Consider the following 13250-nt stretch of genomic DNA (forward strand, 5'->3'; position numbering starts at 1 on the left):
TGAGCTCAGGTTATCAAGCTTAGCAGAAGACTCCTGGATTTACCCACTGAGCCATCTCACCAGCTTCAAGGAGAAATATGCATTCATATTTTATATAAATATAAGTGTATATATAAGTGGTAATATTAGAATTAGAATACCCAGGGTCCAGCCTTATCTTGCAGCTGGATAGTGTGGCTGTGGCAGGAGATGGGGAACGGGACAATGGCTGTGGGGAGACTTGTCCATCCCTCTTCTTCTCCAAGCCTCAGCTTCCTCTCCTGGAAACCGAGTGAAATGCTACCTACTTTTAGGTTTGTTGTGACAGCCTAATAGTATAGTAATTGCGTGTCACACACCAGGTCAGGCCCTTTATCCTCCTTAATCAGCTGCAGCCCCAAGAACATGTGTGGCCACCCTCATCTCATAGGGTAGAGGCAAGGGTTCTTGGGACAGCAGCATGGCAGTAGTTGGCAGAATGAGGCTTCACAAGCTCAGGCTTCCTTGATCCCAGGTCCAAGCAGGTCGCCACTACGACGATCTGGCACACACAGAGCAACTGAGGAACCAGCTACAGTGAAGTGCTTGGCCCTGCTCAGTGCTGTTCCCAGAGAAGGACAATTACAGCTGCCATTTTCCAGGGAAGGCGAAGGCTGCCTCAGATACATCGAGCAGGGATGAAGCGGGCCCTAGCAGGCCTGTGTGTCCATGCGCCCTCTCTGCAGACTTCCCCCCCCCCCCCAAGGGGGGGGTGGAGATTGGGGTCTGGGTTGTGCAGCCTCTTTATGTGAACTCCTTTGGTCTACGCTTAGCTCAGAGAGGAAGTAAGGCCCCTTTGAGAGGTCGGGTGGTGACTGGATTTCACCAGACAAGGGGTAAACTGCTCTCAGCAGCTGTATCTGGGGCAGGTTCTTGGGCAGGGCAGCCCTTTGACCCTGGGACCAGCCCCTTGGGTGGGGGCACTCACCAGCTAAGAAAAATTAGATCGTAGGAGCCAGGGAAGGCATCAAAAAGAACCTGCTGGTGATGGTGGTAATGTGTGTGAGAGAGCACAGAAGAGGTAAGACGCAAAGGAAGTAGGGGGAGACAGAAGCCCATGTCAAAAGATACAAAACAGCAGATGAGGGCCCGGAGGTGCGTGCTGACAGAACCTGCACATGCATGCTGTAGTGCTTGCCTGCCTACACACACACACACACACACACACACACACACACACACACACTAAATGTAATAAAAACCAAACCGCACAGCTGGTGAGGTAAAGAGGGAGGCACAACCTCCCCTCAAACACTGTTCATTTTCTCTCAGGTCAGGGACCACCACAAGCATAGGGCTACATGGCCAGAAGAGGTAAAGAGCCAGTGAGGAGCCCACTGAAAAAGACAAAGAGACAGAGCTCAACGGCTAAGAGCACTGACTGCTCTTGGAGAGGACCCGGGTTCGATTCCCAGCACCCACATGGCAGTTGACAACAGTCTGAAACTCTAAGATCTGGCAACCTCATACAGATTTACATGCAGGCAAAACGCCAATGCAAACAATATAAATATGAAAATAAACATAAATCATTAAAAATTAAAAAAAAAAAGAGAGAGACAAGAGGACCCACCAGGAACAGAGGTGGCAAACAGAAATGAAGGGGGAGGGGAAGAGTTGGGGGAGGGGCAGGTCTGCTGGCCTCCTCTGAAGAAATGCTTTTCTAGTGAACCTGTCTTCTGCTACCAGTCAGGCTAGCGGGGGGGCCCTTGTGCCCTCTCTTTCCTTCTTCTCATGAACCCCAGGTTTTAACGACCAGGAAATAGGTCTTGGCTTTGTGAGGTGAAGCCTTGGAGGCCCCAGCCCTGAGATGGCAGGCTCCTGAGACACTAACCACACTTCTGTTGATTTGAGGTATAGTCACCTCAGAGGTAAATTAAGGCCCAGTCCGCCTGTGAGACAGGTGATTGGACGTGCTAGATGGAGTGGCCCCAGACAGATGTCATAGTGGGAGCCAGGTGGAGTGGCCTGGATGGAGTATTGGGTGCGTACCATCCTGCAGTCCTGACAGCCCTGTGGTGTGAAGTCACGTGACAGTAAGTTTGGAAGAGACCTATGTTTGAAAGCTGGGACTTTGACAATTGCCGACGTCTGTTTCCGTGGAAACGGGAATCGGAAGCAGAGAAGGAGCCTGAGCACTGTGCTCTAGGTGCCCCAGACAGTGAGGGGGAGTGGATCGACTGTACCCCTTCAGCAGTGGTTCCCCACCTCGGGCTGAGCAGCGAAGGCTGGAGCTACCCAGGAAATGGCAGCCCCTCCTGGCGCTGAGGATGCTGAAGCTGAGGAACACCTCAGGGCAAAGGCTGAGGCCACAGGCCACGGAGGCAGCTCGGCTGCTCGGGCTCCTTTCTCTCTCCACCCTAGCAATTTTTTTTAAGAAAATTATTTTGTGTGTGAGCATGCATGTGTGTGGTTTTTGCATGCCGTTGCGCAAGTGTGGGGGTCAGAGGACAATTAGTATAGATGATCCATCTTCCTACCATCGGGTCCGGGAGATGGAACTCAGGTCACCAGGTTTGGTAGCCGGTACCTTTACCTGCTGATCCGTCTCACTGGCTTTTTGAGGCAGGGTCGTTACAGCCAGCAACTCTGGCCTCAAATTCAGTTAGGAAGACCTTGAATTTCTCGTGTTCCAGCCTCTACCACCCCTGTGCTGCTGGTATTAGAGGCAGGCATCACTACTCAGAGTTCAGGCAGTGATGGGGATGGAGACCAGAGCCAGTGCTTTGTGAGGCATGCACTTGCCTCAACCCTACCCTTTCCCCACTTTTTGGAGACTCCATGTCATGTTGTTCTCTGCCTTTAGCATCCTCAGCCTTAATATGGGAGCCTGCCAGCAGCATTTACACAGCTCTGGCCTGAGCCAGCAAGCCTGTGCTCCTGGATGATGGGATGTCCTCCTCACAAGCAAACTTCTCCTTAGTGACTTCTGCTCTTGCTACCGTTCTTGCCTCTCCTCCTCTACTGTCTAGATCCAGCTTCTGCTGCCGTTGCTCCCCCAAAACTGTTGACCTCACCCTTTGTGTAGCCTTGGCTGTCCTGGAACTCACTCTGTAGACCAGGCTGGACACAAATTCTCCCTGGGAGGGCTCATCATAGCCCCTCATAGTCCAGGCAAGGCCATCATCCCTGACCCGCAGGCCAGCTTAGCATTCCTACAATGTCCACAGGGGCCGTGTGCTCCATCATTGTCCTGTCACCTTGGGTCACAGACGCTGCTGGAGCTGTCTGCTTCCTCACACGGGGACTGTGACTCTCTTATTTACACATCTGTCCTCACTACCCAGAGCAAACCGAGGGAAGAAAGGGGTGTGCAAAGAGGCAGAAGCCGATCAGGTTCTCACGCTGAGGATCGAGGGAGACACTGGCAAGTCTCCAACAGGAAGGGTCTCAGATGTGCTCAGAGCAGGTGTCTCTGCTGTCAAGGGAGCAGGCAGGAAGCTGCAGAGATGGGGCAGTTTTCTGCCTGTGCAGAACCTGGGGATGGTGGCAGAAAGAGGTGAGTGGTGGAGGGCAGAGCCAATGAAGAATGTTTACTAGGTCGAGCCAGGATCAGGAAAAGGAGGTGCAGAGGCTGTCCCCAGCTGGCTGGCCCAAAGCTACAGGAATTGGACAGGGAGAGAATTGGATGGCTAGCTGGACTTGGGAGCTTCTGAATGACATCAGTGGGAACACTATGTGTTGAAACATACGCTGAAACACACATTGAGGGGAAGAATCAGCAGCAGTGAGATCTAGGGTCTAGGGGTAGATCCTGTGGAGGGTCAGGGGCCGTGCCCATGTGTGAATTTTTCCAAAGACACAGAAAAAAAAAAAGCTGCTGGTGGTGGCAGTGGCACATGCCTTTAATCCCAGTACTCAGGGAGGCAGAGGCAGGCAGATCTCTTATACATATATATGTATAAATATATATACACATATATTTGTGTATGTATGTATATATGGTCTTAATACATAACACACAGCTTAGCCTGGCCTGGATTCTCTGCCACCCACGATGGTCTTGGATTTACCAGGCTCATGCTTCAGCTTCCTGGGTGCTGGGATTGTTTTGTATTCTACAAATCTGCCCTCTTCTGAACTGTCGATGCTAGGCCTACCATGTGGTATGGAAGCAGGGTGGAGGGGCACCTGGAAGGGCTGGGGTTCCAGTGCTGTGAGTACGAAAGGAATACGCCAGGCACCCTTGAGTGGAGACACTTGTGGGGTACACAGAAGCTGCGCCCTGAGGCCGAGCTGTACTCCGGCTGGCGGCAGACCAGTGAGTGAGAAAAAAATGGCTTTTGTGATAAGCCAGTAAGATGTGGAGACTGTTGCATAACCCTGTATCATCAGCGGTGTGACTAATAGCTTTTTAAGTGGAGGCTGAAGAAGAATCCTTTAAGGTAACAGGAAGAACAGGGGGGAGAGAGGAAAACTCGGAGGGGAGGGGCTTGGTGGTAGGGTGAGGGGCAAATTCTGGAGTTCTGGAACCTTGAGCTCAGACACGAGGAGGCACCATGTCTTCGAATATGGAAGCAAAGTGTGGCAGTTTGTGTCTGTGAGCCCAGCCCTGACCAGCCTGGCTCTGCAGGGAGTTCCAGCCTGGGCTGCAGAGTAAAGAAAATGTGCCCGGCTCCCTTAGCTGTTCCCCAGGGCTTGATCTACACTTCAGATACTGGTGACTCTCCAGAGCTCTTCCTGGGGCTCCAGACTCATCTCCTGCCTTCCTCCGGCTGTCTCCATCTCCCCTGGACCTCTAATGGGCTTCTGAAATGCAAGCCACCCAGGAATGACCTTGTAGCCTGTTCCTTATACTGCTCCCTTCCTGGATTCCCTGAACAGCAAGTACTAGGGGCGCCCACACCAGAAGCCAGAAAATCCTTGGTGCTTCTCCAGTTGATGGGCTCTGGAAATGCTTGTCCAGCTCTCACCTCCAGGTCCTCTTTCATCCTCTGTGTGCACTAAGGTGCCCTAACTGCCTCCATACTTTTCCCATTGTCCTGGTCCCTGGCTCCTTCCCTGCACACAAGATCCTTTCCTGGCTAAACCATCAGGGCTTCAGTGGGACAGAAATCAAACTTCTTAGCAAGATGCCCTAGGTCCTAAATGCCCAGCGGGTGCATGGGCTTATTCATGGAGCCCTTCCTGTCCCACTCTATCCCATCCTTCCCCAGCTCCTACCAGGGCCTTCTAACAGGCGGCTTTCTGTGCCCCTCCCTGTTTACTCCCTGGATAGTTTAACCATAATCTGGATCTTGGGTTTAAGGGAGTTCCATTGAACCCTCAGATGTCCCCTAGCAAACAATTTTGTGCCCCTTGCCTGAGTATTCTCAGCCCAGGCTTTTAGTTTTTTCTGAGATTGTGCAGTTCTGGCTGTCTTGGACTCAGACAGTCGCCACCATGCCTAGCTTCTCTTAGCTCAGGATTATTTATTTATTTACTGTGTATATAGAGTTCTGTCTGCATGTGCACCAGATAAGGGCACTCCAGATAAGGGCACCAGATCTCATTAGAGATGGTTGTGAGCTACCATGTGGTTGCTGGGAGTTGAACTTAGGACCTTTGGAAGAGCAACCAGTGCTCTTAACCTCTGAGCCATCTCTCCAGACCCCTTAGCTCAGGTTTCCCTGAAAAAAAAATTTTTTTAAATGTGATGCCAGGCAGTGGTGGCACATCCATTTAGTCCTAGCACTCGAGGTAGAGGCAGGCAGATCTCTGTGAATTTGAGGCTAGCCTGGTCTACAAAGCAAGTTCAGAGCAACTAGGGCTAGACAGAGTTGTATTTTAGTGTCTCTAAAATACACAGAAGAAACAAACAAATGTGGTAAGGGCTGGAGAGATGGCTCAGTAACTAAGAGAACTAAGTAACTACTTGTTCTTCCAGAAGACCCAGGTTTGAGTCCTAGCACCCTCAGGGCAGCTCACAACTGTCTGTAACTCCAGTTCCAGGGCATCCAACCCCCTCACACAGACATGCATGGAGGCAAAACACCATTGCTTATAAAATAAAAATAAATAAACCATTAAAAAAAAGTTTAAAAATGTGGTAAAATGTATATACGGTGAAAGGAACTGACTTAACTAATTTAAGTACACAGCTGGGTGGCACTGAGTTCATTCCCATTATTGAACAACTGTCACCATGTCTATTTCCAGACTTTTTTCATCTTCTCAAGTTGGGACCCTATCTAAATAACAACTACAGGTCCCTGTTCCTACTCTGTAACCACAAGGCTTTCAATGCCTGCCCACGCTCTGAATAAAGACACGGAGACCCAGTATGTTTATTATAAGCCTAGGACACTATAGCCAGGCAGATAGATACTCAGCTATTCTAACCCAACAATACTTGCCCACCACCAGGCCTTATCTGCCGCCTTAATCTTGTTCCGGCACCTGCTTCTTCATCTGCGTCCTAAGGCAACTCTTCTGTCTGTCTGTACCCCACCTGAGACCCTCCTCTCGATGGGCCAGGAAGTCCTGCCTAAACTCTTGTGCCCACCTATTGGCCATTCAGCCCTTTTATTCTTGCTTTATTTGAGATAGGGTTTCTCTGTGTGTAGCTTTGGCTGTCCTGGGCTTACTTTGTAGATCAGGCCGTCCTCGAACTCTCAGAGATCTGCCTGCCTCTGCCTCCCAAGCCCAGCTTCAACTTTTTATTTGACCAATCAGAAGGTGAGGGAGAACAGAGCTTACAAAATACTAAGACAGGAGATGCTTCATAACAATGACAGTACCAAAGTCCAGCAGGGACCAGATCTCTGCAGAACAGAAATCGGCATCTGAGTACACAGTGCACAAAGACATCACTGCAAAGCCACCTCCCTCCTGAGGGTGATGCCTTACAGGAGTGGACTCATTTGCTTGTTAGCTTGCTGTTAGTTAGCATGCCTTCTAAGCCACCCATGTTGAAGTAGGAGTGACAGTCTCTCTCTCCTTTGAGACAGGGTCTCAGCTATCCCAGACTGGCCTTGAACTTGACATGTAGCCAGGGATGATTCTGAACTCCTACTCCCGGGAGGTGTTGGGATTATGTCGGTCTTTGCCTCTATGCCCAGCTCTTTTTTAATTTTTCCTTTTCTTTTTGGTTTTCTTTGTGTGTAGCCCTGGCTGTCCTGGAACTCGCTTTGCAGACCGGGCTGGCCTCAAACTCCTAAAGATCTCCCTGCCTCTGCCTCCCAAGTGTTGGGATCAAAGGTGTGCGCCACCCCCAGCAGGCCCCCACCCTGAAAGGATCCCCTCATGTAGCTCATGATCTTCCTGCCTCAGCCTTTTGATTACAGGGGTAGGTTGTCATGCCCCTTCAAAATCTCCTTCCTTTTCCCCCCTTCTCCCTGACCCTTCCCCCACTTCCTTCCCTTTGAAAGCTATGGCATGTGTATCTCACTTTATTCATACGTTCGTAGGTGGACAGGGGTTGTTTTCCTCCTCTGGCCCTTACCACAGTGCTGTTGCGGACTCCTGCTTTCAGTACTCAGAACTAGAAATGATGGGTCCTAAGGTAACTCTCCACAGTGCTTTCCGCAGCGGTTCTTGTGTAGCACACTAACAGTGCGGAGGTGCTCCTAGGTCTCTACGTCCTCAGCAAGCCTCACTTCCTGTTTCCTTTGTGTGGCCTTGGCTTTTGGTAACAGCCACTCTGGTGGGTATGAGTCCAGCCTTTGCTCAGTTGCCTGCTCTCTGCTCTGTCCCATGGCAGCCGTCCTTAGCTGCTCCCCTCTCTCAAACATCTCACCCATAGCCCTAACTACCCCTACTACCCTCCTTTAGAAGACAGGGTTACAGCTGCCTCCTCAGGGAAGCCCTCCTTCCCCGCCTTCCTGCAGCCAGTCAGCCTGCTGCTACTTGCTCTTGTGGGGCTGTCCGCCTCACTTGATTCTGATTGTTCCTGGCGCTTGGCACAGTTTGTAATGACTTAAGTACCCAAGTGCCTGCTGAATTAACCTTGTCTTCTCTGCTGGCCTCTTAGCTCCGAACGGAAATGAACTGGAGACGTCATTTTACTCTTCCCATAGTACACCTGGCACTGACCAGAGCCCTGCCAACACTAGGTGTTCAGAACACCCTTGCTGGAAGGAATCATTCAGCTTGCAGATAAAGCCCCCTGGGGTGCTCACACCCTAAGGAGGGAAGTAGGTGAGAAAATAAAGAAATAAACATCTGCTCTGGCAGCCAGTGATGGTTGCTATGGAGAAAGGAAGGGTGGATCTACTCAGGTGTCTTTCTCCAGGCTCCTGAGGAAGGGCCGTGGGGCTGCTGGCCTGGAGGAAGTGAGGGGCTGTCCCCACATAGGGGACGCCACCAACAAAGATGCTTCAGGGAATGAACACGCTTGCCCTGTGGCTCAGTTGTGAAGAGCACACCAGCCAGGTGAGGGGCACAGCTACTAAGAGGCCAGCTGTGGGAACAGAGACCCCACAGAAGGCCAAGTGGAACGAGAAACCACTGCAGGAAGTGGCAACTTCTCCCAGTCACCTGGTCAGGGCCTGGCCTTTACTTTCTGACGGCCCTCTGTACTCAGAGCACACAATAGGTGCTTTCTAGCTCAAACTGGACCCATCCTACACATTTGCTAAAAGGTGTTTTACTACAACACTGAGTTACCGTGAGCGTCTATTGGAAGTTCAGTCCACTGTTTTGTTTTCTTCTTCTTTCGTAAAACCTGTTTGCTGACAACCTGCCCTGCCTCCCCAGTGCTGGGATTAAAGGCATGAGCCACCACTGTCTGGCTTGGAATAATTTCTTTTTTCTTTTTATACATGGTTTTAAGTAGTCCAGTGGGCCTGAAACCTAGCCACGGTTGGTTTTGAGCTCCTGAATCTTCCTGCCTTTACTTCCCAGAGTGCTGGAATTACAGGCATGTACCACCTTGCCTAGCTAGTGATCAGCTCTTAAAAAAGATTTTTTTTTTTTAATTATTTTATTTCTCTGAGACGAGGGTTCAGGTTTTTAGCCCTGGCTATCCTAGGACTTACTCTGTAGACCAGGTTGGCCTCAAACTCAGAGATCTGCCTGCCTGTGCCTCCCTTATCGAAGGCGTGCACCACTACTCCTTGGCAAAAAAATTATGTATTTTTATTATTTAAAAATTATATGTACGTTTCTATCCGTGTGTACGTGGTGTGCCTGTAAGTGTAGGTGCCCTCAGAGGCCAGAAGGGGGTGTTGGGTCCCCTGGAGCTGGGGCTTACAGGTGCCTGTGAGCTGACCTCCTTGGATTCTGGGAACTGAATGCCAGTCCTCTGCAGCCACAGCAAATATTCTCAAGTGCTACTTCTCCAGAGCCACCTCTCCAGACCCAATAATCATCCTTTTTTCTTAAGTTTGCAGAAACTTTCCCAAATCCTGACCTCTTCTGAGCCGCCAAACTCATGTCTGGAGGAGATTTCCTCCTCACCCACCAGGCTGTGGGCTTAGACAACGCTGACAGGGAGCCTCGAATGTGATTTCCTATCTCTCCCCTTATTCTGTCCTCAGGCCTTTGACATGGACAGTAAGTAATACCCTCGCTGCCCAGGCAGGACACGGGAGGCTCTCTGCCAGCAAAGCAGTGAAGACTTGGAAACCAGGTCTTTGGGTGCTGGAATTTGCACCCCTCCCAGGAAGCCCCTGATGCCCTTAGGGGAAAATTCCTGCCCAAGTCAGTGCTGACATGGGGCTGGCCAAGGTTTCCTGCAGAGCTGGTGGAGATTTTGATGGAAGACTCTCCATAGGATTCCCTGGACTGCGCTGGGGGGCAGGAGGGGGAAGGGTTGGATACTAGGCTTACATCCCAACAGGCTCAGAGGGGAGGAGGCCATAGCCTCCAGCAGCTGCGAGGAACACCATCACACCACCAATAGAGCTGAGAACCAGCCAGAGGAAACCAGATACCCTGGCGTCCTTGGCAGGCACAGTTTTCTTGGGTTGAGCTCACTGCCTTCCAGTCCCTCTCTTTCAACTGCCACCTTCTGAAGGCCTGGCTGTCTCCACAGTCCTCACCAGTTTGTGGGAGAGGAAGAAGTGGCCTAGTCCTCCACCGGCCCTGTTCATCTCACCGTCCTTGCTGAATGTGGCAGTCCCCAGTGGAATGACATGTTCCCTGACCCAGGAAGAGTGGGTGGTGAGGGGGGGTTCGACGCTTGCTTAGTGAACCACTCTCAAGCAAGGTGCAGCCTGGTGAGTGGCCCTCAGATCTGGTCAGCTGGAGGCCTATCTTATGGCAGCCTGGGAGCCTGGAGGGTGGGTGCACAGGAAGTCCCTCAGGAGGGGATGCGACCCTCCAGCCGAATTTAAGGAAGTCGTGTCTCAGGAAGAGGCTCCGGGAGGAGGGTTTTTACAACAGTGTTAGCCCCACAGGATATACGGTTTTGTTTATGTTTGGGTTATTACTCTGAGCTCAGGGCAGCGTTTTCGTTTGCTACATAAACAGGTTCTGAGACAAAGGGGCTGGCAAGGAGAGGTTGAGGCCAGGGTGGATGTGCGAACCGTCACGGTCATTCTGGGATCTGGCGGTTCGGGACTTCCAGGTGGAAGAAGCTCTGGTGGGTGGGGCTTTGCCGGGGGAGTGGACTAAGCTAATCCTACTGTGGGTGGCGTCAGTTTCTTATCTCTTCAACCCAGCCCAGGGCTACTCCAGGCCTGGGGTGTTTTACTCTCCCCCAGGTCCCCTGGTGTCCTGTCCTATCAGAATACACACGGGTACGGAACCTGTGCTGGATTCTGGAGACACACAGTCGATTCAGATTTAGATCTTACCCTTCTGTCTGCTGGGGGAAGACAGACAGCAAACAAGTGGCTTAGACAATGGGAAGGATGGAAGGGGGTCGACCGTGTAGGTTCAGCTGAGCAGGACAGGAGCAGGGGTTTTGGAAGGAGATATCAGTGGAGGAATGTTAGCTTTTGAAGAACAGCGAGAGCCGGGGCCTGGCCTGAGAGGCATTCCAGGTAGAGGGGTCAGCCCAAGCATGTGCTTCAAGGGAGGGAGGTGGACCCAGTGGGAAAGAAAGGCCACCTATGGGTGTTCGGGCCTGCTTCAGACAACTAGATTCTGGATACCTGCCAGCTGCAGTGTGCTAGCTTGGGCTGCTGAAAGCTTGGGCTATCAGGGAACCCCTTCTCTCCTCCGCTGAGGCCTAAGATACCCCCCCTCTGGTCTCTGGCTAGGTCCTCTCAGTAGGTCCTACCCACTTGGAGCCTCACTCTGTTAAGCCTCCACAAAGGGCTGACCATGGGGACTCTGAACACCCCCCCCTTCTGCTCACATGCCCTTTTGCAAGGAGGAACCACGCCTTTTGCAAGGCAGGAACATCAGACTATCAAGAGATTAAAAGACCCCTCCCCCTAAAAAAACCTTAGCCAGCTGACAGGCAAGAAAGTGGACCGCATAAGTGGCTCCAAGGCAACAGAGCCCTGGGGCTGCTAGGCATGGCCGACCCCTTGGCAGGAGGTCCCTGAAGGGCAGTGCCTTTGCTCCCCCGAGACCCAACTGGTCCTCCTAATCTGCGGGCCTTGCAGACACGGATGAGTCAGTAGTCTCCTGAGTCAGTGTGTTGACAAGCCATCCCTGGCCATTCCTAGCACATCCAAAATGGAAGGAAGTCCGAAGGAAGGGTATGAGCAGACCCATTTAATTAGTGCGGGCTCTGGGTACCTTAAGTTGGCCCTATTACATTAAACTGCCTAGGGGAAAAATAGCTGTAATTATTTCCTTTTCTCCCCTACCTCTCTATTTCAACTCCCAACCTCCACGCTTCTGCCCTCCTTGACAAAACAACCTTTAAACTAGGGGCTGGTACAAAACCCCCCCCCCCCCCCCCCCAACTAGGGCTCAGTGTTTCCCTTTTTCTGCTTGCCTTCTGTCTGAGCTCTGGTTCCTAGCAGAGAGTCCAGAGGGGTCCACGGTGCGTGGCTAGATTCTAATTTAGGGAGGCTGTTACAAGAGAACAGTATCCCAAAAAAAACGCACCCTGAGTCTCCTTCCAGAGCCAGTGCCGATCCGTTTGCTGCGGGGCATTTCTTTTAAAAGCCCCTTTTCTCTCTTCTGCACAGCAAAATAAGCAAACTTTAATGGTAGGGAATTATTGTTTATTTTGTTGAAATCTAGTTCTGAGTTTTCCTACTTGAAACGTGTTTTCCCCAGGACACTGACCTATCCTTTAATTGTTTGGTGCGAGGCATGTTAGGGGGAGGGGCGTTACTTGTTTATTGGAACAGCGCAGTTAAAAAAAAAAAAAAATCAACCTAGGCTAACAGTTTCAAGGCTCCCCTAAAGATGTATCCAAACAGGCAGCCAATCAGCGCTTACACAGCTTTTTCTGCTTGACTCTTTTAAAGAGACAGTGCCGACAATGTTTTATCACATTTAAAGAGAACCGCGCTCTAAAAACAGTATGAAAATTGGGGAGCTATCCCTTCATTCACCAGTTTCTCATCTGGAGTCCCCAATGAGAGTACACTGCAGGTTTTTGGGAAACTCGAGTGGACAGAAAGGAGTCGGGAGCAAATAGCTTGGTCACTCTGCCAACCCCCCATTTCCCATTGTACACCTGGGTCATTGACAATGGAAGCTTCCCCTCCCCCTACTTTAGTGCCCCACTCCCCAATTTAGCTCCATTTATTTGAAGTTTGAGATTTCTGCGGCGCGCATTCCGAGTCCCGAGGCGCCCAGGTGACGTCCCTCACCCAAACGGAACCCGTTTCCGTGGAGAAGGCGAGGGGCGAACTTGCCAGGGTTAGCAAACCTCCGAGATTTGGGAGAAATCACTCTCCTTCCTTCTAGTCCGAGACCCCTTTCCCCTCCTGCAACACTCCCGGAGCACGCCAAGGGCCATTTTCCGCGCGACTCCACTTTGGGGTTTCCCAAAGTATTTTAACGATCTAGTCAAGAAGCAGCCGCGCGCTTTGGCGCCAGCTTCGGCCGCCCAGCTCCGCGTGCAGCCCTGGCCGGGGCTCGGGGCGCAGGGCTGGGCGCAGGCAGCCCAGGGTGGGGCGGGGAGCAGGGCCCGCCAGGGTCCTGGCCCAGGGAGGGCAAGATCAGCGCGGGGTGGAGGGGGGCGGCGGTGGCGCTGGGGGGCCAGGGCGACGGGAAAAGGGGCGCGCCTGGCCAGCCGGGGTCCGCGCCTCTCTCCGCGGCTGCTGCCGCAGCGCCCGGTGCCCGCCGCGCCGGCCCGGTGCCCCCGTCCAGGCCCGAGCCCCTCGCGCCGCCGCCCCACCCCAGCGCCAGGGCTCGCCCCCAGCTCCCCCGGCCGGCGCTCGAGCGGGCAGCGGCTC

This window comes from Psammomys obesus, unplaced genomic scaffold (genome assembly GCF_907164565.1).
Source record: "Psammomys obesus unplaced genomic scaffold, mPsaObe1.curated_primary_1811, whole genome shotgun sequence".
NCBI classification, from domain to species: domain Eukaryota; kingdom Metazoa; phylum Chordata; class Mammalia; order Rodentia; family Muridae; genus Psammomys; species Psammomys obesus.